At 36.4% G+C, this 21819-nt stretch overlaps 28 non-coding genes across 28 annotated transcripts; 14 read left to right on the top strand and 14 right to left on the bottom strand.

Moving 5' to 3' along the window:
• Positions 1 to 320: 320 nt before the first annotated feature.
• Positions 321 to 392, top strand: Trnaw-cca (transfer RNA tryptophan (anticodon CCA)). The gene has a single exon. It is a non-coding gene; the product is annotated as a tRNA-Trp (tRNA).
• Positions 393 to 942: 550 nt separating this feature from the next.
• Trnas-aga (transfer RNA serine (anticodon AGA)) lies at positions 943 to 1024 on the bottom strand. The gene has a single exon. It is a non-coding gene; the product is annotated as a tRNA-Ser (tRNA).
• A 403-nt stretch (positions 1025 to 1427) lies between these two features.
• On the top strand, positions 1428 to 1499 carry Trnaw-cca (transfer RNA tryptophan (anticodon CCA)). Its single transcript has one exon. It is a non-coding gene; the product is annotated as a tRNA-Trp (tRNA).
• Positions 1500 to 2049: 550 nt separating this feature from the next.
• On the bottom strand, positions 2050 to 2131 carry Trnas-aga (transfer RNA serine (anticodon AGA)). The gene has a single exon. It is a non-coding gene; the product is annotated as a tRNA-Ser (tRNA).
• A 403-nt stretch (positions 2132 to 2534) lies between these two features.
• Positions 2535 to 2606, top strand: Trnaw-cca (transfer RNA tryptophan (anticodon CCA)). The gene has a single exon. It is a non-coding gene; the product is annotated as a tRNA-Trp (tRNA).
• A 550-nt stretch (positions 2607 to 3156) lies between these two features.
• On the bottom strand, positions 3157 to 3238 carry Trnas-aga (transfer RNA serine (anticodon AGA)). The gene has a single exon. It is a non-coding gene; the product is annotated as a tRNA-Ser (tRNA).
• A 403-nt stretch (positions 3239 to 3641) lies between these two features.
• Positions 3642 to 3713, top strand: Trnaw-cca (transfer RNA tryptophan (anticodon CCA)). Its single transcript has one exon. It is a non-coding gene; the product is annotated as a tRNA-Trp (tRNA).
• A 550-nt stretch (positions 3714 to 4263) lies between these two features.
• Positions 4264 to 4345, bottom strand: Trnas-aga (transfer RNA serine (anticodon AGA)). Its single transcript has one exon. It is a non-coding gene; the product is annotated as a tRNA-Ser (tRNA).
• Positions 4346 to 4748: 403 nt separating this feature from the next.
• On the top strand, positions 4749 to 4820 carry Trnaw-cca (transfer RNA tryptophan (anticodon CCA)). The gene has a single exon. It is a non-coding gene; the product is annotated as a tRNA-Trp (tRNA).
• Positions 4821 to 5370: 550 nt separating this feature from the next.
• Positions 5371 to 5452, bottom strand: Trnas-aga (transfer RNA serine (anticodon AGA)). The gene has a single exon. It is a non-coding gene; the product is annotated as a tRNA-Ser (tRNA).
• Positions 5453 to 12300: 6848 nt separating this feature from the next.
• Trnas-aga (transfer RNA serine (anticodon AGA)) lies at positions 12301 to 12382 on the bottom strand. Its single transcript has one exon. It is a non-coding gene; the product is annotated as a tRNA-Ser (tRNA).
• A 403-nt stretch (positions 12383 to 12785) lies between these two features.
• On the top strand, positions 12786 to 12857 carry Trnaw-cca (transfer RNA tryptophan (anticodon CCA)). Its single transcript has one exon. It is a non-coding gene; the product is annotated as a tRNA-Trp (tRNA).
• Positions 12858 to 13407: 550 nt separating this feature from the next.
• On the bottom strand, positions 13408 to 13489 carry Trnas-aga (transfer RNA serine (anticodon AGA)). The gene has a single exon. It is a non-coding gene; the product is annotated as a tRNA-Ser (tRNA).
• A 403-nt stretch (positions 13490 to 13892) lies between these two features.
• Trnaw-cca (transfer RNA tryptophan (anticodon CCA)) lies at positions 13893 to 13964 on the top strand. The gene has a single exon. It is a non-coding gene; the product is annotated as a tRNA-Trp (tRNA).
• A 550-nt stretch (positions 13965 to 14514) lies between these two features.
• Positions 14515 to 14596, bottom strand: Trnas-aga (transfer RNA serine (anticodon AGA)). The gene has a single exon. It is a non-coding gene; the product is annotated as a tRNA-Ser (tRNA).
• A 403-nt stretch (positions 14597 to 14999) lies between these two features.
• On the top strand, positions 15000 to 15071 carry Trnaw-cca (transfer RNA tryptophan (anticodon CCA)). Its single transcript has one exon. It is a non-coding gene; the product is annotated as a tRNA-Trp (tRNA).
• A 550-nt stretch (positions 15072 to 15621) lies between these two features.
• Trnas-aga (transfer RNA serine (anticodon AGA)) lies at positions 15622 to 15703 on the bottom strand. Its single transcript has one exon. It is a non-coding gene; the product is annotated as a tRNA-Ser (tRNA).
• Positions 15704 to 16106: 403 nt separating this feature from the next.
• Trnaw-cca (transfer RNA tryptophan (anticodon CCA)) lies at positions 16107 to 16178 on the top strand. Its single transcript has one exon. It is a non-coding gene; the product is annotated as a tRNA-Trp (tRNA).
• Positions 16179 to 16728: 550 nt separating this feature from the next.
• Positions 16729 to 16810, bottom strand: Trnas-aga (transfer RNA serine (anticodon AGA)). The gene has a single exon. It is a non-coding gene; the product is annotated as a tRNA-Ser (tRNA).
• Positions 16811 to 17213: 403 nt separating this feature from the next.
• Positions 17214 to 17285, top strand: Trnaw-cca (transfer RNA tryptophan (anticodon CCA)). Its single transcript has one exon. It is a non-coding gene; the product is annotated as a tRNA-Trp (tRNA).
• A 550-nt stretch (positions 17286 to 17835) lies between these two features.
• Trnas-aga (transfer RNA serine (anticodon AGA)) lies at positions 17836 to 17917 on the bottom strand. The gene has a single exon. It is a non-coding gene; the product is annotated as a tRNA-Ser (tRNA).
• A 403-nt stretch (positions 17918 to 18320) lies between these two features.
• Positions 18321 to 18392, top strand: Trnaw-cca (transfer RNA tryptophan (anticodon CCA)). The gene has a single exon. It is a non-coding gene; the product is annotated as a tRNA-Trp (tRNA).
• Positions 18393 to 18942: 550 nt separating this feature from the next.
• Trnas-aga (transfer RNA serine (anticodon AGA)) lies at positions 18943 to 19024 on the bottom strand. Its single transcript has one exon. It is a non-coding gene; the product is annotated as a tRNA-Ser (tRNA).
• Positions 19025 to 19427: 403 nt separating this feature from the next.
• Positions 19428 to 19499, top strand: Trnaw-cca (transfer RNA tryptophan (anticodon CCA)). The gene has a single exon. It is a non-coding gene; the product is annotated as a tRNA-Trp (tRNA).
• A 550-nt stretch (positions 19500 to 20049) lies between these two features.
• On the bottom strand, positions 20050 to 20131 carry Trnas-aga (transfer RNA serine (anticodon AGA)). Its single transcript has one exon. It is a non-coding gene; the product is annotated as a tRNA-Ser (tRNA).
• A 403-nt stretch (positions 20132 to 20534) lies between these two features.
• On the top strand, positions 20535 to 20606 carry Trnaw-cca (transfer RNA tryptophan (anticodon CCA)). Its single transcript has one exon. It is a non-coding gene; the product is annotated as a tRNA-Trp (tRNA).
• Positions 20607 to 21156: 550 nt separating this feature from the next.
• Positions 21157 to 21238, bottom strand: Trnas-aga (transfer RNA serine (anticodon AGA)). Its single transcript has one exon. It is a non-coding gene; the product is annotated as a tRNA-Ser (tRNA).
• A 403-nt stretch (positions 21239 to 21641) lies between these two features.
• On the top strand, positions 21642 to 21713 carry Trnaw-cca (transfer RNA tryptophan (anticodon CCA)). The gene has a single exon. It is a non-coding gene; the product is annotated as a tRNA-Trp (tRNA).
• The last annotated feature ends 106 nt before the right edge of the window (positions 21714 to 21819 follow it).

Genomic DNA, 21819 nt, shown 5'->3' with positions numbered 1-21819 from the left:
GGAAGTCATCTGATAAGTTCTTAATATTCCATTGGCAAGTCTGAATAAGGAAACTTAGTCTTTGTTAAATTAAAGTAACTAGAGTTAAATTCCAAACAATTTGAAGTTGTAGCCGCAGGCGATATTTTCAATATTCAAGGTTGTCTTGTACATTTTGTCTATAAATTATCATGATTGATTCGTGTTGAATCGTATATATTTTTCAAAATTAAGGAAAACACGATTTTATTATTTTACAGCCAAAGGGAGGGGTACAAGTTTAGTAGGATCGATAATAACCTGAGCGTTATAGACTAAAAATTCCATTTGGTTGGAAGAAGGACTCCGTGGCGCAACGGTAGCGCGTCTGACTCCAGATCAGAAGGTTGCGTGTTCGAATCACGTCGGGGTCATATGTATTTTTGCTGCAATTTTCTAGAAATGTTGATAAGGTCTCACATTCAACGTTTGTGTCAATGGAAAGGCACTGATTGCAAACTGTGTGAGTGAAAGCGAGACTTACTTCATGCCTGTTTATTGTTCAAGTTACATGTCATGAAACACAAAGTTTCTCACATACGTTACTCTTACTTCATATCGAACAGTTTTCCTTCAATAGCAATTTAATTTCAGACGGAAGAAAGGAAAGTTCACGATTTTTTTTTTATCAAAATCAAAGTATTTACTGGCGAATCACCGTTTATCTCCTCGAAATTGTCAGGATTGATCCTGACAATGTGTCCCTTTTCTTCCTCGATGCATGATATCCTTACGATCTTCCTCAGTCACCGGTTAAGCCGAATGAACTCTGTCATACAACAACTGCATTCATTGCGAATGGTCGTTTTCAGGACAATGTCTATCTGCGGTTAGCTTATCGATAACTTTGATTCCTACTTGTCTTTGAGCGCGTTCAGTGAGCAGTGTGTGATTCATTACAAAAAGTTGATACCAAAAAGTCTGCGTCGTCGACAGGATTCGAACCTGTGCGGGGAGACCCCAATAGATTTCTAGTCTATCGCCTTAACCACTCGGCCACGACGACTTGATACATACGTCCAAAATTAACTACTTTATACTTAATACCAGATGCGGCAACAACCTGTCGTAAGTGCCACATCGTCATACGGAAGTCATCTGATAAGTTCTTAATATTCCATTGGCAAGTCTGAATAAGGAAACTTAGTCTTTGTTAAATTAAAGTAACTAGAGTTAAATTCCAAACAATTTGAAGTTGTAGCCGCAGGCGATATTTTCAATATTCAAGGTTGTCTTGTACATTTTGTCTATAAATTATCATGATTGATTCGTGTTGAATCGTATATATTTTTCAAAATTAAGGAAAACACGATTTTATTATTTTACAGCCAAAGGGAGGGGTACAAGTTTAGTAGGATCGATAATAACCTGAGCGTTATAGACTAAAAATTCCATTTGGTTGGAAGAAGGACTCCGTGGCGCAACGGTAGCGCGTCTGACTCCAGATCAGAAGGTTGCGTGTTCGAATCACGTCGGGGTCATATGTATTTTTGCTGCAATTTTCTAGAAATGTTGATAAGGTCTCACATTCAACGTTTGTGTCAATGGAAAGGCACTGATTGCAAACTGTGTGAGTGAAAGCGAGACTTACTTCATGCCTGTTTATTGTTCAAGTTACATGTCATGAAACACAAAGTTTCTCACATACGTTACTCTTACTTCATATCGAACAGTTTTCCTTCAATAGCAATTTAATTTCAGACGGAAGAAAGGAAAGTTCACGATTTTTTTTTTATCAAAATCAAAGTATTTACTGGCGAATCACCGTTTATCTCCTCGAAATTGTCAGGATTGATCCTGACAATGTGTCCCTTTTCTTCCTCGATGCATGATATCCTTACGATCTTCCTCAGTCACCGGTTAAGCCGAATGAACTCTGTCATACAACAACTGCATTCATTGCGAATGGTCGTTTTCAGGACAATGTCTATCTGCGGTTAGCTTATCGATAACTTTGATTCCTACTTGTCTTTGAGCGCGTTCAGTGAGCAGTGTGTGATTCATTACAAAAAGTTGATACCAAAAAGTCTGCGTCGTCGACAGGATTCGAACCTGTGCGGGGAGACCCCAATAGATTTCTAGTCTATCGCCTTAACCACTCGGCCACGACGACTTGATACATACGTCCAAAATTAACTACTTTATACTTAATACCAGATGCGGCAACAACCTGTCGTAAGTGCCACATCGTCATACGGAAGTCATCTGATAAGTTCTTAATATTCCATTGGCAAGTCTGAATAAGGAAACTTAGTCTTTGTTAAATTAAAGTAACTAGAGTTAAATTCCAAACAATTTGAAGTTGTAGCCGCAGGCGATATTTTCAATATTCAAGGTTGTCTTGTACATTTTGTCTATAAATTATCATGATTGATTCGTGTTGAATCGTATATATTTTTCAAAATTAAGGAAAACACGATTTTATTATTTTACAGCCAAAGGGAGGGGTACAAGTTTAGTAGGATCGATAATAACCTGAGCGTTATAGACTAAAAATTCCATTTGGTTGGAAGAAGGACTCCGTGGCGCAACGGTAGCGCGTCTGTCTCCAGATCAGAAGGTTGCGTGTTCGAATCACGTCGGGGTCATATGTATTTTTGCTGCAATTTTCTAGAAATGTTGATAAGGTCTCACATTCAACGTTTGTGTCAATGGAAAGGCACTGATTGCAAACTGTGTGAGTGAAAGCGAGACTTACTTCATGCCTGTTTATTGTTCAAGTTACATGTCATGAAACACAAAGTTTCTCACATACGTTACTCTTACTTCATATCGAACAGTTTTCCTTCAATAGCAATTTAATTTCAGACGGAAGAAAGGAAAGTTCACGATTTTTTTTTTATCAAAATCAAAGTATTTACTGGCGAATCACCGTTTATCTCCTCGAAATTGTCAGGATTGATCCTGACAATGTGTCCCTTTTCTTCCTCGATGCATGATATCCTTACGATCTTCCTCAGTCACCGGTTAAGCCGAATGAACTCTGTCATACAACAACTGCATTCATTGCGAATGGTCGTTTTCAGGACAATGTCTATCTGCGGTTAGCTTATCGATAACTTTGATTCCTACTTGTCTTTGAGCGCGTTCAGTGAGCAGTGTGTGATTCATTACAAAAAGTTGATACCAAAAAGTCTGCGTCGTCGACAGGATTCGAACCTGTGCGGGGAGACCCCAATAGATTTCTAGTCTATCGCCTTAACCACTCGGCCACGACGACTTGATACATACGTCCAAAATTAACTACTTTATACTTAATACCAGATGCGGCAACAACCTGTCGTAAGTGCCACATCGTCATACGGAAGTCATCTGATAAGTTCTTAATATTCCATTGGCAAGTCTGAATAAGGAAACTTAGTCTTTGTTAAATTAAAGTAACTAGAGTTAAATTCCAAACAATTTGAAGTTGTAGCCGCAGGCGATATTTTCAATATTCAAGGTTGTCTTGTACATTTTGTCTATAAATTATCATGATTGATTCGTGTTGAATCGTATATATTTTTCAAAATTAAGGAAAACACGATTTTATTATTTTACAGCCAAAGGGAGGGGTACAAGTTTAGTAGGATCGATAATAACCTGAGCGTTATAGACTAAAAATTCCATTTGGTTGGAAGAAGGACTCCGTGGCGCAACGGTAGCGCGTCTGACTCCAGATCAGAAGGTTGCGTGTTCGAATCACGTCGGGGTCATATGTATTTTTGCTGCAATTTTCTAGAAATGTTGATAAGGTCTCACATTCAACGTTTGTGTCAATGGAAAGGCACTGATTGCAAACTGTGTGAGTGAAAGCGAGACTTACTTCATGCCTGTTTATTGTTCAAGTTACATGTCATGAAACACAAAGTTTCTCACATACGTTACTCTTACTTCATATCGAACAGTTTTCCTTCAATAGCAATTTAATTTCAGACGGAAGAAAGGAAAGTTCACGATTTTTTTTTTATCAAAATCAAAGTATTTACTGGCGAATCACCGTTTATCTCCTCGAAATTGTCAGGATTGATCCTGACAATGTGTCCCTTTTCTTCCTCGATGCATGATATCCTTACGATCTTCCTCAGTCACCGGTTAAGCCGAATGAACTCTGTCATACAACAACTGCATTCATTGCGAATGGTCGTTTTCAGGACAATGTCTATCTGCGGTTAGCTTATCGATAACTTTGATTCCTACTTGTCTTTGAGCGCGTTCAGTGAGCAGTGTGTGATTCATTACAAAAAGTTGATACCAAAAAGTCTGCGTCGTCGACAGGATTCGAACCTGTGCGGGGAGACCCCAATAGATTTCTAGTCTATCGCCTTAACCACTCGGCCACGACGACTTGATACATACGTCCAAAATTAACTACTTTATACTTAATACCAGATGCGGCAACAACCTGTCGTAAGTGCCACATCGTCATACGGAAGTCATCTGATAAGTTCTTAATATTCCATTGGCAAGTCTGAATAAGGAAACTTAGTCTTTGTTAAATTAAAGTAACTAGAGTTAAATTCCAAACAATTTGAAGTTGTAGCCGCAGGCGATATTTTCAATATTCAAGGTTGTCTTGTACATTTTGTCTATAAATTATCATGATTGATTCGTGTTGAATCGTATATATTTTTCAAAATTAAGGAAAACACGATTTTATTATTTTACAGCCAAAGGGAGGGGTACAAGTTTAGTAGGATCGATAATAACCTGAGCGTTATAGACTAAAAATTCCATTTGGTTGGAAGAAGGACTCCGTGGCGCAACGGTAGCGCGTCTGACTCCAGATCAGAAGGTTGCGTGTTCGAATCACGTCGGGGTCATATGTATTTTTGCTGCAATTTTCTAGAAATGTTGATAAGGTCTCACATTCAACGTTTGTGTCAATGGAAAGGCACTGATTGCAAACTGTGTGAGTGAAAGCGAGACTTACTTCATGCCTGTTTATTGTTCAAGTTACATGTCATGAAACACAAAGTTTCTCACATACGTTACTCTTACTTCATATCGAACAGTTTTCCTTCAATAGCAATTTAATTTCAGACGGAAGAAAGGAAAGTTCACGATTTTTTTTTTATCAAAATCAAAGTATTTACTGGCGAATCACCGTTTATCTCCTCGAAATTGTCAGGATTGATCCTGACAATGTGTCCCTTTTCTTCCTCGATGCATGATATCCTTACGATCTTCCTCAGTCACCGGTTAAGCCGAATGAACTCTGTCATACAACAACTGCATTCATTGCGAATGGTCGTTTTCAGGACAATGTCTATCTGCGGTTAGCTTATCGATAACTTTGATTCCTACTTGTCTTTGAGCGCGTTCAGTGAGCAGTGTGTGATTCATTACAAAAAGTTGATACCAAAAAGTCTGCGTCGTCGACAGGATTCGAACCTGTGCGGGGAGACCCCAATAGATTTCTAGTCTATCGCCTTAACCACTCGGCCACGACGACTTGATACATACGTCCAAAATTAACTACTTTATACTTAATACCAGATGCGGCAACAACCTGTCGTAAGTGCCACATCGTTGGGAGGATGAATTGAGCACAGCCCAAGATGGAAGTGTAAACAAGTCTCCGGAAAAATTTCGTTGAATTCGACGGATTATATATGATATATTCATAAACAAAGGTAATTCTGATGAACATTGCATTGTATTTGACATTTCGGAACTGATAAACTGTTTATATATATGCTGTTTACCCCTACTCGGACGATTTAATCGTTTGGAGGAGGGGGGTTGACTTGGGTGCGCTTGACTTTTTTTGTTAGGCAGTGCTTACTTTGGAATTTAAAAATGTCTCAGTTGGAGCCGAATCGTCCGAATGTAGGAAATTCTCGTAGAAACCCAAAGGAAAAAAGAAATCGGTTTTCTAAACAGAATTATGTGACTGATAATAAATATTATCAGCGAGAATGTACTGTAAGGGTGGAAAAAATTCCTACACAAGTAATTGGAGAAAATGTTGTGATAGATGATATTGAGACTTTAACCGGACTTAATTCTGTATTAGCAGTAGTACGATGCGATTTATCGTCATATGATGTAACCTTTGACTCGAAAGAGAATGCGTTTAAGATGTTACGAGGCGTAGAAATTGCCAATAGAGATTTTGAATGTAGTATGATGTTTTCGGACATAACTGTAGTTTCAGTTATAAAACTACCGTCCTATATTTGTGACGATGAGATTACAAGTAAGATTGAAAGTAAAGGAGTGAAAGTAGTTTCACCTGTTTACAGACGAACCGTACCTGGGACTCAGGTTGCTGATGGCACACGATTCATGAGGTGTAAGTTTCCTCCAGGGGTAGTAGCCCTGCCGTGGTCAATGCCTTTTAAATTTGGCACAGACACCAAATATTATCGTGTGGTTCATAACAACCAAACAAAGGTTTGCTCAGAGTGTTCATCTCCTGAGCACATGAGAAAAGATTGTCCACATTTTTTGTGTTATGGTTGTGGAGAAACTGGACATGCATTGAAAAGTTGTCGAGCAAAAAAATGTAAATTTTGCCGTAATTTGCCGTTGAAATGTGTTTGTAAGCCTTCAGCCAGATGGGAACGTGAAAACCGTAACCGAGAAGAAAATAATAGAAATTGTGCGGACTGTGGAGAATATTTCTGCATGTGTAAATGTAGAATTTGCGGAAATGCAAACTTGAAATGTACATGTACTTGCTACACATGTGACACAGTTCCATGTGTATGTAAATGTCACCATTGCCGAAGTGACCCGTGCGTTTGTCCTTGTACTGATTGTGTCAAAGTTCCGTGTGTATGTCAATGCACAGAATGTGATCAACTATCAAAAGATTGTATTTGTATGGTAGCTAATGACAGTAATTCAGACGTTATAATACAAATAAGACCAGATGTAAATAGTGCAGATGAGGAGGATACAGAAACCTTCGTAAAGTCTACTTTCAGTGAAAATGTTCATGACAATGAAAGTAAACTCAGTGAAAAAGTTATTGAAGGTGAAGAAAAACAGGACAGTGATGGTTTAGATAAAGTGCGAAAAACAGAAGTCTCAAAGCTAACAGTAGTGGACGTAGAAGTGCACAATGAGCAAAATGGGGTTCAAGATGGTTTAAAGAGGAAGCGTCCGATTTCAGAGGATGGTACTGGTGACAATGATGATTATAGAACAGAAGGGTCAATTGAAAATGACATAGTTGTTAATGAAAATATTGTTGCTGGAACAGACAGAGAATTAAGTGAAGGTAAAAAAATCAAGAGAGATGATGACACCAATCTCTCCTGCGATGCTGTTGTAGGAGAGGGTGGTGAAATTAATGATGTTGATATGGAGAATAGTCTCTTGTTGAATGAAATGATTAGCACCCCGGTTGGTGATGAAGTTATCACCACTGAAGGTGCAAAAGAAAATGAAGAATTGTCTGTCTGTTCTGGTGATGGATATGAAAGTTCAGTAGAAATACTGGATACAAATAGTGATGTTGATATTAAAATTGTGGGTCAATTTATAAGTGCTAAGCAAGCTCGAAAATTAAAAAAAAAACAGAGAAAGCTTGAAAGGAGATCAAGGTTAAACCCTCCTCCTAATCTAGATGGTAAAGGTGTTAGATCTGTAAGTCAAACTTGTGAAAGTACTAAGATGTAAACAATGGATAAATATGTAATTTTATTTTATTTCATTTTTGCAATGGTGCTTATATGTTCATTTAATTGTAATGGTCTTAGATGTGTAAATAATTTTCAGAACTTTGTTAGTGTTATTGATGATAAAAATATTAGTATTGTACTTTTACAGGAGACTTTTTGGGATAATGATTATATAGATAGTATTAAGCATTTATATCCAGGTAAAATCACTTGTAATAATGGTTTGAATTGTAGACAAGGTGTTGCTGTACTTTCAAATAATTATTGTAAAGATAAGATAAAATTTGTTTATTCTGATGAAAAAGGTAGATTTTTACATGTAACATTTATTGAGAATGAAAAATTGTATAATATTATATCTTTATATGCGCCAAATACGGTAACTGAAAGATCAGAGTTCTTTGAATTTGTAAAACTGTATACGGAGAATATGGACAATCTTATTATTGGAGGCGACTTCAATACTAGTTTGTCTCATTTAGACAGAGGTGGCAAAACAAAACATATTGTAGATGAACCATGTAGAAAATTATATGAAATAGTTAATAATAATAATGTTTATGATGTGTGGCGTGCTAGAAACACCCACAGTAGAATATTTTCATGGAAACGTATTAGTAATAATGAATTACAACAGAGTAGGATAGATTATTTTTTAGTTAGTAGACAGTTGTCACCATGTATTCAAAATGTATATTATAACTTAACTAGTTTAAGTGATCATGCTTTTGTTATATTGAATGTAAACTGTAATAATATAGAAAAGGGTCCTGGTTTGTGGATTCTTAACAATACACTTTTACATAATGAACAGTATGTTAGAAGAGTTAAGGAAATTATAACTGTAGAAAAAGAAAATGAATTATATGAAAGAGATATTTTGATATGGTGGGATAATCTAAAGTATAAAATTAAAAGATATTCCCAAATCTTTTCTTCTTCTATAGCTAAAGAAAATAGAAGAGATTATTTTAGATTAGAAAAGCAAATTAATAATTTATGTGAAAAAGCTGCCAATGGCAATGATATTGATATAGCTAAATTGGAAAGTTTGAGATTAGAATTGTCTCAATATGAATTGGAAAAATGTAGAGGTGCTGTTCTCAGATCTAAAGCTGTTTGGGCTGTGGAATCAGACAAAAATACAAAATATTTTTTAAATTTAGAAAAATATAAACAGGAGAATAATTCTGTAAAGGAATTGTTGAATGTGAATAATGAATGTGTTAATGACATTAATGGTATTTTAGATTTGCAATATGATTTTTATAAAGAATTGTATACTTGTGTTGATACTGATGATAAAAAAATGAATGAATTATTAGATTGTGTAGATGTAAAAATAGATGAAAATGATCATCAGTTATGTGAGTCAGATATTTCGTTTGATGAAATAATAAAAGCATTATCTCAAATGTCCAAAAATAAAAGTCCAGGATCAGACGGACTTACTGTTGAGTTTTATTGTCATTTTTATTCTGAGCTTAAGTATGTACTTATGAAACTGTATAATACTATTCAACAAAAGGGATTTTTAAGTAGATCAATGAAATGTGGTGTTATAAGTCTTGTATTTAAGAAAAAAGGTGACAGAAGATCACTTAAAAATTATAGACCGATATCTCTGTTACAGGTTGATTATAAAATTTTGGCCAGAATAATGGCAAATAGATTTAAAACTGTATTACCAAAAATTGTTTCTGTAGACCAAACTTGTTGTATAATGGGTCGAGATATATCTAATAATGTAGCAAATGTTAGAGATATCATAGAAATTATTGAAAGAGATGAACTTGAAGGTTATATTATCAAAATTGATCAAGAAAAGGCTTTTGATAGAGTGAGCCACTCATATTTATTGAAGGTTTTAAAAAGATATGGTTTTGGAGATAAATTTATTAAATGGATAGAAATATTTTATAATGGTATTAATAGTGCAGTAAAATGCAATGGTTTCTTAACAAACTATTTTTGTATTAAGAATGGTATTAGACAAGGCTGTCCTATAAGTGCATTATTGTATGTTTTAGCTGCTGAGCCTTTACATAGTAAGATTGTTAAAAATGATTTGATAAAAGGTATTGTTGTTCCAAATAGTGGAAAAGAAGGATTAATTTTTCAGCATGCAGATGATACAACTTTATCTGTTTGTAATAAACAATCTATATCAGAAGTTTTCAAAGTTTTTGATTTATATAGTAAAGCAACTGGTGCTAAAATTAATAGACAAAAATCTGAAATTCTGTGTGTTGGAAAGGGAGAATTGTCACCTGTAGAAAAACAGGAGTATGGTTTACAAGTATGTGATAATAATGTACAGTTACTTGGTGTTTATGTTGGAAAAAATAGAAATATATGTGATGATCTAAATTGGAAAGAAAAGATATCAAAATTAAAATCTCTTTTGAATATATGGTTACAAAGACAATTAACATTGCAGGGTAGAGTTGTTGTTGTAAATACATTAATGATGTCTAGATTTTGGTACACTCTTTTTGTATCCTCTATCCCGGAATGGGCTTATAATGAGATAAAGATTGTATGTGTTAATTTTGTATGGAATAAGAGATCTCATTTGGTGAATTATAATGTTATAATAAATCATAAATGTAATGGAGGTTTGCAATTAGTTGATATGAAATGTAAAATACATGCATTTAGACTAAAGTTTTTAGGAAGATTGATAAATGATGAATATGATGTACTATGGAAACATACTTTTAAATATTTTGTGTCAAAGATTTATAATATGAATCTTGGTTTAGAAGTATTGTTTATTCAAGTACCACATTGTGAGTTGAAATGTTTACCGACTGTGTATATAGAAATGTTAGAAGCTTGGTATATCTTGAGACAGAAGTCTGAATTGAAATTAAGTGTAGAAAATATATATGATCAACCACTGTTTAGGAATCCGGAGATTGTTTTGAAGGATAAACCAATACTTTGGTATGATTTTATAAATGCTGGGATTATCACTCTTAAAGATATATGTTATGAGGTTAAAACAGGGTTTTTACCTGATTGTGCTATTGTTGAAATAATACAAAATGTATTTGAAAATGCAAATGTAAATAATGTAATTGATCGTTATCATTGTTTAATATGTGCTATTCCTGATGACTGGAAGCAGACCGTGCAAAGTGAATTGCATCATAGGAATACAAAAAGAACAATAGACATTTCTGTTATTATTAATCATGTACCATTTGAGTTACCATTGTGTACTGTTAATAAGCTGTATAATTGTTTACTAGATGATATTTGTAAAGATCCATGTGGTGTTGAAATGTGGAAAACACTGTTCAATATTGATGATAATGACTTTAGTAAAATGTGGTGTAATGTAAATTTATTCTGGAAACCTGCAAAGTTTATTGAACTAGATTACAAAATACTTCATAATTGTATATTTACTAAAAGTAAATTTAAAAGAATTGGATGGTCAGATGATGATTTATGTGAAGTTTGTGGTAGTGAAATTGAAGATCTATTACATATGTTAATAAACTGTGATGAACTGTTAGAATTTCATAACTATTTGTCTGAATTGTTTGTAAAATTATTTGAAAATTGTGATTCTGACAAAATAAGTGCTGTACAGAGTGAACATTTGCTACTATTTGGGTTAAATTGGAAAATGAAAGGTGTTAATGAAAGTTTTGTTAATTTTCTGCTTTCAACTGCAAGATATTGTATATTTAGAAGAAGGAATATTATAATGAATGGCAAAACAATTGTAAATTTAGTTCAGCTTTTCAAGTACACACTGAAACATTATGTCATGTACTTTTATGTGTATATGTGTCAAAAATGTAAAATGAATTCTTTATTTGAAAAGAAATTTTTGCTTGATAATCCTCTGGTTGAAGAAGTAGATGATGATATAATATTTAAATTGTAGTAATTTGAATATCTAAAATGATTGTGTCATGTAGACATTTATACAGAAGCTTGAAATTGAATGTTATAGACATTTCGAATTGATATTGACACTTGTGATAATGTTTTATGTATTTTAATGTGTATAATATGATGTCTTATTTTAATAAAGATAAAAAAAAAAAGCGCGTCTGACTCCAGATCAGAAGGTTGCGTGTTCGAATCACGTCGGGGTCATATGTATTTTTGCTGCAATTTTCTAGAAATGTTGATAAGGTCTCACATTCAACGTTTGTGTCAATGGAAAGGCACTGATTGCAAACTGTGTGAGTGAAAGCGAGACTTACTTCATGCCTGTTTATTGTTCAAGTTACATGTCATGAAACACAAAGTTTCTCACATACGTTACTCTTACTTCATATCGAACAGTTTTCCTTCAATAGCAATTTAATTTCAGACGGAAGAAAGGAAAGTTCACGATTTTTTTTTTATCAAAATCAAAGTATTTACTGGCGAATCACCGTTTATCTCCTCGAAATTGTCAGGATTGATCCTGACAATGTGTCCCTTTTCTTCCTCGATGCATGATATCCTTACGATCTTCCTCAGTCACCGGTTAAGCCGAATGAACTCTGTCATACAACAACTGCATTCATTGCGAATGGTCGTTTTCAGGACAATGTCTATCTGCGGTTAGCTTATCGATAACTTTGATTCCTACTTGTCTTTGAGCGCGTTCAGTGAGCAGTGTGTGATTCATTACAAAAAGTTGATACCAAAAAGTCTGCGTCGTCGACAGGATTCGAACCTGTGCGGGGAGACCCCAATAGATTTCTAGTCTATCGCCTTAACCACTCGGCCACGACGACTTGATACATACGTCCAAAATTAACTACTTTATACTTAATACCAGATGCGGCAACAACCTGTCGTAAGTGCCACATCGTCATACGGAAGTCATCTGATAAGTTCTTAATATTCCATTGGCAAGTCTGAATAAGGAAACTTAGTCTTTGTTAAATTAAAGTAACTAGAGTTAAATTCCAAACAATTTGAAGTTGTAGCCGCAGGCGATATTTTCAATATTCAAGGTTGTCTTGTACATTTTGTCTATAAATTATCATGATTGATTCGTGTTGAATCGTATATATTTTTCAAAATTAAGGAAAACACGATTTTATTATTTTACAGCCAAAGGGAGGGGTACAAGTTTAGTAGGATCGATAATAACCTGAGCGTTATAGACTAAAAATTCCATTTGGTTGGAAGAAGGACTCCGTGGCGCAACGGTAGCGCGTCTGACTCCAGATCAGAAGGTTGCGTGTTCGAATCACGTCGGGGTCATATGTATTTTTGCTGCAATTTTCTAGAAATGTTGATAAGGTCTCACATTCAACGTTTGTGTCAATGGAAAGGCACTGATTGCAAACTGTGTGAGTGAAAGCGAGACTTACTTCATGCCTGTTTATTGTTCAAGTTACATGTCATGAAACACAAAGTTTCTCACATACGTTACTCTTACTTCATATCGAACAGTTTTCCTTCAATAGCAATTTAATTTCAGACGGAAGAAAGGAAAGTTCACGATTTTTTTTTTATCAAAATCAAAGTATTTACTGGCGAATCACCGTTTATCTCCTCGAAATTGTCAGGATTGATCCTGACAATGTGTCCCTTTTCTTCCTCGATGCATGATATCCTTACGATCTTCCTCAGTCACCGGTTAAGCCGAATGAACTCTGTCATACAACAACTGCATTCATTGCGAATGGTCGTTTTCAGGACAATGTCTATCTGCGGTTAGCTTATCGATAACTTTGATTCCTACTTGTCTTTGAGCGCGTTCAGTGAGCAGTGTGTGATTCATTACAAAAAGTTGATACCAAAAAGTCTGCGTCGTCGACAGGATTCGAACCTGTGCGGGGAGACCCCAATAGATTTCTAGTCTATCGCCTTAACCACTCGGCCACGACGACTTGATACATACGTCCAAAATTAACTACTTTATACTTAATACCAGATGCGGCAACAACCTGTCGTAAGTGCCACATCGTCATACGGAAGTCATCTGATAAGTTCTTAATATTCCATTGGCAAGTCTGAATAAGGAAACTTAGTCTTTGTTAAATTAAAGTAACTAGAGTTAAATTCCAAACAATTTGAAGTTGTAGCCGCAGGCGATATTTTCAATATTCAAGGTTGTCTTGTACATTTTGTCTATAAATTATCATGATTGATTCGTGTTGAATCGTATATATTTTTCAAAATTAAGGAAAACACGATTTTATTATTTTACAGCCAAAGGGAGGGGTACAAGTTTAGTAGGATCGATAATAACCTGAGCGTTATAGACTAAAAATTCCATTTGGTTGGAAGAAGGACTCCGTGGCGCAACGGTAGCGCGTCTGACTCCAGATCAGAAGGTTGCGTGTTCGAATCACGTCGGGGTCATATGTATTTTTGCTGCAATTTTCTAGAAATGTTGATAAGGTCTCACATTCAACGTTTGTGTCAATGGAAAGGCACTGATTGCAAACTGTGTGAGTGAAAGCGAGACTTACTTCATGCCTGTTTATTGTTCAAGTTACATGTCATGAAACACAAAGTTTCTCACATACGTTACTCTTACTTCATATCGAACAGTTTTCCTTCAATAGCAATTTAATTTCAGACGGAAGAAAGGAAAGTTCACGATTTTTTTTTTATCAAAATCAAAGTATTTACTGGCGAATCACCGTTTATCTCCTCGAAATTGTCAGGATTGATCCTGACAATGTGTCCCTTTTCTTCCTCGATGCATGATATCCTTACGATCTTCCTCAGTCACCGGTTAAGCCGAATGAACTCTGTCATACAACAACTGCATTCATTGCGAATGGTCGTTTTCAGGACAATGTCTATCTGCGGTTAGCTTATCGATAACTTTGATTCCTACTTGTCTTTGAGCGCGTTCAGTGAGCAGTGTGTGATTCATTACAAAAAGTTGATACCAAAAAGTCTGCGTCGTCGACAGGATTCGAACCTGTGCGGGGAGACCCCAATAGATTTCTAGTCTATCGCCTTAACCACTCGGCCACGACGACTTGATACATACGTCCAAAATTAACTACTTTATACTTAATACCAGATGCGGCAACAACCTGTCGTAAGTGCCACATCGTCATACGGAAGTCATCTGATAAGTTCTTAATATTCCATTGGCAAGTCTGAATAAGGAAACTTAGTCTTTGTTAAATTAAAGTAACTAGAGTTAAATTCCAAACAATTTGAAGTTGTAGCCGCAGGCGATATTTTCAATATTCAAGGTTGTCTTGTACATTTTGTCTATAAATTATCATGATTGATTCGTGTTGAATCGTATATATTTTTCAAAATTAAGGAAAACACGATTTTATTATTTTACAGCCAAAGGGAGGGGTACAAGTTTAGTAGGATCGATAATAACCTGAGCGTTATAGACTAAAAATTCCATTTGGTTGGAAGAAGGACTCCGTGGCGCAACGGTAGCGCGTCTGACTCCAGATCAGAAGGTTGCGTGTTCGAATCACGTCGGGGTCATATGTATTTTTGCTGCAATTTTCTAGAAATGTTGATAAGGTCTCACATTCAACGTTTGTGTCAATGGAAAGGCACTGATTGCAAACTGTGTGAGTGAAAGCGAGACTTACTTCATGCCTGTTTATTGTTCAAGTTACATGTCATGAAACACAAAGTTTCTCACATACGTTACTCTTACTTCATATCGAACAGTTTTCCTTCAATAGCAATTTAATTTCAGACGGAAGAAAGGAAAGTTCACGATTTTTTTTTTATCAAAATCAAAGTATTTACTGGCGAATCACCGTTTATCTCCTCGAAATTGTCAGGATTGATCCTGACAATGTGTCCCTTTTCTTCCTCGATGCATGATATCCTTACGATCTTCCTCAGTCACCGGTTAAGCCGAATGAACTCTGTCATACAACAACTGCATTCATTGCGAATGGTCGTTTTCAGGACAATGTCTATCTGCGGTTAGCTTATCGATAACTTTGATTCCTACTTGTCTTTGAGCGCGTTCAGTGAGCAGTGTGTGATTCATTACAAAAAGTTGATACCAAAAAGTCTGCGTCGTCGACAGGATTCGAACCTGTGCGGGGAGACCCCAATAGATTTCTAGTCTATCGCCTTAACCACTCGGCCACGACGACTTGATACATACGTCCAAAATTAACTACTTTATACTTAATACCAGATGCGGCAACAACCTGTCGTAAGTGCCACATCGTCATACGGAAGTCATCTGATAAGTTCTTAATATTCCATTGGCAAGTCTGAATAAGGAAACTTAGTCTTTGTTAAATTAAAGTAACTAGAGTTAAATTCCAAACAATTTGAAGTTGTAGCCGCAGGCGATATTTTCAATATTCAAGGTTGTCTTGTACATTTTGTCTATAAATTATCATGATTGATTCGTGTTGAATCGTATATATTTTTCAAAATTAAGGAAAACACGATTTTATTATTTTACAGCCAAAGGGAGGGGTACAAGTTTAGTAGGATCGATAATAACCTGAGCGTTATAGACTAAAAATTCCATTTGGTTGGAAGAAGGACTCCGTGGCGCAACGGTAGCGCGTCTGACTCCAGATCAGAAGGTTGCGTGTTCGAATCACGTCGGGGTCATATGTATTTTTGCTGCAATTTTCTAGAAATGTTGATAAGGTCTCACATTCAACGTTTGTGTCAATGGAAAGGCACTGATTGCAAACTGTGTGAGTGAAAGCGAGACTTACTTCATGCCTGTTTATTGTTCAAGTTACATGTCATGAAACACAAAGTTTCTCACATACGTTACTCTTACTTCATATCGAACAGTTTTCCTTCAATAGCAATTTAATTTCAGACGGAAGAAAGGAAAGTTCACGATTTTTTTTTTATCAAAATCAAAGTATTTACTGGCGAATCACCGTTTATCTCCTCGAAATTGTCAGGATTGATCCTGACAATGTGTCCCTTTTCTTCCTCGATGCATGATATCCTTACGATCTTCCTCAGTCACCGGTTAAGCCGAATGAACTCTGTCATACAACAACTGCATTCATTGCGAATGGTCGTTTTCAGGACAATGTCTATCTGCGGTTAGCTTATCGATAACTTTGATTCCTACTTGTCTTTGAGCGCGTTCAGTGAGCAGTGTGTGATTCATTACAAAAAGTTGATACCAAAAAGTCTGCGTCGTCGACAGGATTCGAACCTGTGCGGGGAGACCCCAATAGATTTCTAGTCTATCGCCTTAACCACTCGGCCACGACGACTTGATACATACGTCCAAAATTAACTACTTTATACTTAATACCAGATGCGGCAACAACCTGTCGTAAGTGCCACATCGTCATACGGAAGTCATCTGATAAGTTCTTAATATTCCATTGGCAAGTCTGAATAAGGAAACTTAGTCTTTGTTAAATTAAAGTAACTAGAGTTAAATTCCAAACAATTTGAAGTTGTAGCCGCAGGCGATATTTTCAATATTCAAGGTTGTCTTGTACATTTTGTCTATAAATTATCATGATTGATTCGTGTTGAATCGTATATATTTTTCAAAATTAAGGAAAACACGATTTTATTATTTTACAGCCAAAGGGAGGGGTACAAGTTTAGTAGGATCGATAATAACCTGAGCGTTATAGACTAAAAATTCCATTTGGTTGGAAGAAGGACTCCGTGGCGCAACGGTAGCGCGTCTGACTCCAGATCAGAAGGTTGCGTGTTCGAATCACGTCGGGGTCATATGTATTTTTGCTGCAATTTTCTAGAAATGTTGATAAGGTCTCACATTCAACGTTTGTGTCAATGGAAAGGCACTGATTGCAAACTGTGTGAGTGAAAGCGAGACTTACTTCATGCCTGTTTATTGTTCAAGTTACATGTCATGAAACACAAAGTTTCTCACATACGTTACTCTTACTTCATATCGAACAGTTTTCCTTCAATAGCAATTTAATTTCAGACGGAAGAAAGGAAAGTTCACGATTTTTTTTTTATCAAAATCAAAGTATTTACTGGCGAATCACCGTTTATCTCCTCGAAATTGTCAGGATTGATCCTGACAATGTGTCCCTTTTCTTCCTCGATGCATGATATCCTTACGATCTTCCTCAGTCACCGGTTAAGCCGAATGAACTCTGTCATACAACAACTGCATTCATTGCGAATGGTCGTTTTCAGGACAATGTCTATCTGCGGTTAGCTTATCGATAACTTTGATTCCTACTTGTCTTTGAGCGCGTTCAGTGAGCAGTGTGTGATTCATTACAAAAAGTTGATACCAAAAAGTCTGCGTCGTCGACAGGATTCGAACCTGTGCGGGGAGACCCCAATAGATTTCTAGTCTATCGCCTTAACCACTCGGCCACGACGACTTGATACATACGTCCAAAATTAACTACTTTATACTTAATACCAGATGCGGCAACAACCTGTCGTAAGTGCCACATCGTCATACGGAAGTCATCTGATAAGTTCTTAATATTCCATTGGCAAGTCTGAATAAGGAAACTTAGTCTTTGTTAAATTAAAGTAACTAGAGTTAAATTCCAAACAATTTGAAGTTGTAGCCGCAGGCGATATTTTCAATATTCAAGGTTGTCTTGTACATTTTGTCTATAAATTATCATGATTGATTCGTGTTGAATCGTATATATTTTTCAAAATTAAGGAAAACACGATTTTATTATTTTACAGCCAAAGGGAGGGGTACAAGTTTAGTAGGATCGATAATAACCTGAGCGTTATAGACTAAAAATTCCATTTGGTTGGAAGAAGGACTCCGTGGCGCAACGGTAGCGCGTCTGACTCCAGATCAGAAGGTTGCGTGTTCGAATCACGTCGGGGTCATATGTATTTTTGCTGCAATTTTCTAGAAATGTTGATAAGGTCTCACATTCAACGTTTGTGTCAATGGAAAGGCACTGATTGCAAACTGTGTGAGTGAAAGCGAGACTTACTTCATGCCTGTTTATTGTTCAAGTTACATGTCATGAAACACAAAGTTTCTCACATACGTTACTCTTACTTCATATCGAACAGTTTTCCTTCAATAGCAATTTAATTTCAGACGGAAGAAAGGAAAGTTCACGATTTTTTTTTTATCAAAATCAAAGTATTTACTGGCGAATCACCGTTTATCTCCTCGAAATTGTCAGGATTGATCCTGACAATGTGTCCCTTTTCTTCCTCGATGCATGATATCCTTACGATCTTCCTCAGTCACCGGTTAAGCCGAATGAACTCTGTCATACAACAACTGCATTCATTGCGAATGGTCGTTTTCAGGACAATGTCTATCTGCGGTTAGCTTATCGATAACTTTGATTCCTACTTGTCTTTGAGCGCGTTCAGTGAGCAGTGTGTGATTCATTACAAAAAGTTGATACCAAAAAGTCTGCGTCGTCGACAGGATTCGAACCTGTGCGGGGAGACCCCAATAGATTTCTAGTCTATCGCCTTAACCACTCGGCCACGACGACTTGATACATACGTCCAAAATTAACTACTTTATACTTAATACCAGATGCGGCAACAACCTGTCGTAAGTGCCACATCGTCATACGGAAGTCATCTGATAAGTTCTTAATATTCCATTGGCAAGTCTGAATAAGGAAACTTAGTCTTTGTTAAATTAAAGTAACTAGAGTTAAATTCCAAACAATTTGAAGTTGTAGCCGCAGGCGATATTTTCAATATTCAAGGTTGTCTTGTACATTTTGTCTATAAATTATCATGATTGATTCGTGTTGAATCGTATATATTTTTCAAAATTAAGGAAAACACGATTTTATTATTTTACAGCCAAAGGGAGGGGTACAAGTTTAGTAGGATCGATAATAACCTGAGCGTTATAGACTAAAAATTCCATTTGGTTGGAAGAAGGACTCCGTGGCGCAACGGTAGCGCGTCTGACTCCAGATCAGAAGGTTGCGTGTTCGAATCACGTCGGGGTCATATGTATTTTTGCTGCAATTTTCTAGAAATGTTGATAAGGTCTCACATTCAACGTTTGTGTCAATGGAAAGGCACTGATTGCAAACTGTGTGAGTGAAAGCGAGACTTACTTCATGCCTGTTTATTGTTCAAGTTACATGTCATGAAACACAAAGTTTCTCACATACGTTACTCTTACTTCATATCGAACAGTTTTCCTTCAATAGCAATTTAATTTCAGACGGAAGAAAGGAAAGTTCACGATTTTTTTTTTATCAAAATCAAAGTATTTACTGGCGAATCACCGTTTATCTCCTCGAAATTGTCAGGATTGATCCTGACAATGTGTCCCTTTTCTTCCTCGATGCATGATATCCTTACGATCTTCCTCAGTCACCGGTTAAGCCGAATGAACTCTGTCATACAACAACTGCATTCATTGCGAATGGTCGTTTTCAGGACAATGTCTATCTGCGGTTAGCTTATCGATAACTTTGATTCCTACTTGTCTTTGAGCGCGTTCAGTGAGCAGTGTGTGATTCATTACAAAAAGTTGATACCAAAAAGTCTGCGTCGTCGACAGGATTCGAACCTGTGCGGGGAGACCCCAATAGATTTCTAGTCTATCGCCTTAACCACTCGGCCACGACGACTTGATACATACGTCCAAAATTAACTACTTTATACTTAATACCAGATGCGGCAACAACCTGTCGTAAGTGCCACATCGTCATACGGAAGTCATCTGATAAGTTCTTAATATTCCATTGGCAAGTCTGAATAAGGAAACTTAGTCTTTGTTAAATTAAAGTAACTAGAGTTAAATTCCAAACAATTTGAAGTTGTAGCCGCAGGCGATATTTTCAATATTCAAGGTTGTCTTGTACATTTTGTCTATAAATTATCATGATTGATTCGTGTTGAATCGTATATATTTTTCAAAATGAAGGAAAACACGATTTTATTATTTTACAGCCAAAGGGAGGGGTACAAGTTTAGTAGGATCGATAATAACCTGAGCGTTATAGACTAAAAATTCCATTTGGTTGGAAGAAGGACTCCGTGGCGCAACGGTAGCGCGTCTGACTCCAGATCAGAAGGTTGCGTGTTCGAATCACGTCGGGGTCATATGTATTTTTGCTGCAATTTTCTAGAAATGTTGATAAGGTCTCACATTCAACGTTTGTGTCAATGGAAAGGCACTGATTGCAAACTGTGTGAGTGAAAGCGAGACTTACTTCATGCCTGTTTATTGTTCAAGTTACATGTCATGAAACACAAAGTTTCTCACATACGTTACTCTTACTTCATATCGAACAGTTTTCCTTCAATAGCAATTTAATTTCAGACGGAAGAAAGGAAAGTTCACGATTTTTTTTTTATCAAAATCAAAGTATTTACTGGCGAATCACCGTTTATCTCCTCGAAATTGTCAGGATTGATCCTGACAATGTGTCCCTTTTCTTCCTCGATGCATGATATCCTTACGATCTTCCTCAGTCACCGGTTAAGCCGAATGAACTCTGTCATACAACAACTGCATTCATTGCGAATGGTCGTTTTCAGGACAATGTCTATCTGCGGTTAGCTTATCGATAACTTTGATTCCTACTTGTCTTTGAGCGCGTTCAGTGAGCAGTGTGTGATTCATTACAAAAAGTTGATACCAAAAAGTCTGCGTCGTCGACAGGATTCGAACCTGTGCGGGGAGACCCCAATAGATTTCTAGTCTATCGCCTTAACCACTCGGCCACGACGACTTGATACATACGTCCAAAATTAACTACTTTATACTTAATACCAGATGCGGCAACAACCTGTCGTAAGTGCCACATCGTCATACGGAAGTCATCTGATAAGTTCTTAATATTCCATTGGCAAGTCTGAATAAGGAAACTTAGTCTTTGTTAAATTAAAGTAACTAGAGTTAAATTCCAAACAATTTGAAGTTGTAGCCGCAGGCGATATTTTCAATATTCAAGGTTGTCTTGTACATTTTGTCTATAAATTATCATGATTGATTCGTGTTGAATCGTATATATTTTTCAAAATTAAGGAAAACACGATTTTATTATTTTACAGCCAAAGGGAGGGGTACACGTTTAGTAGGATCGATAATAACCTGAGCGTTATAGACTAAAAATTCCATTTGGTTGGAAGAAGGACTCCGTGGCGCAACGGTAGCGCGTCTGACTCCAGATCAGAAGGTTGCGTGTTCGAATCACGTCGGGGTCATATGTATTTTTGCTGCAATTTTCTAGAAATGTTGATAAGGTCTCACATTCAACGTTTGTGTCAATGGAAAGGCACTGATTGCAAACTGTGTGAGTGAAAGCGAGAC

Source organism: Mytilus trossulus, chromosome 11 (genome assembly GCF_036588685.1).
Source record: "Mytilus trossulus isolate FHL-02 chromosome 11, PNRI_Mtr1.1.1.hap1, whole genome shotgun sequence".
NCBI lineage: Eukaryota > Metazoa > Mollusca > Bivalvia > Mytilida > Mytilidae > Mytilus > Mytilus trossulus.
Note: the sequence above shows the minus strand (reverse complement) of the source record. Positions and strands in the feature narration are given on the sequence as shown.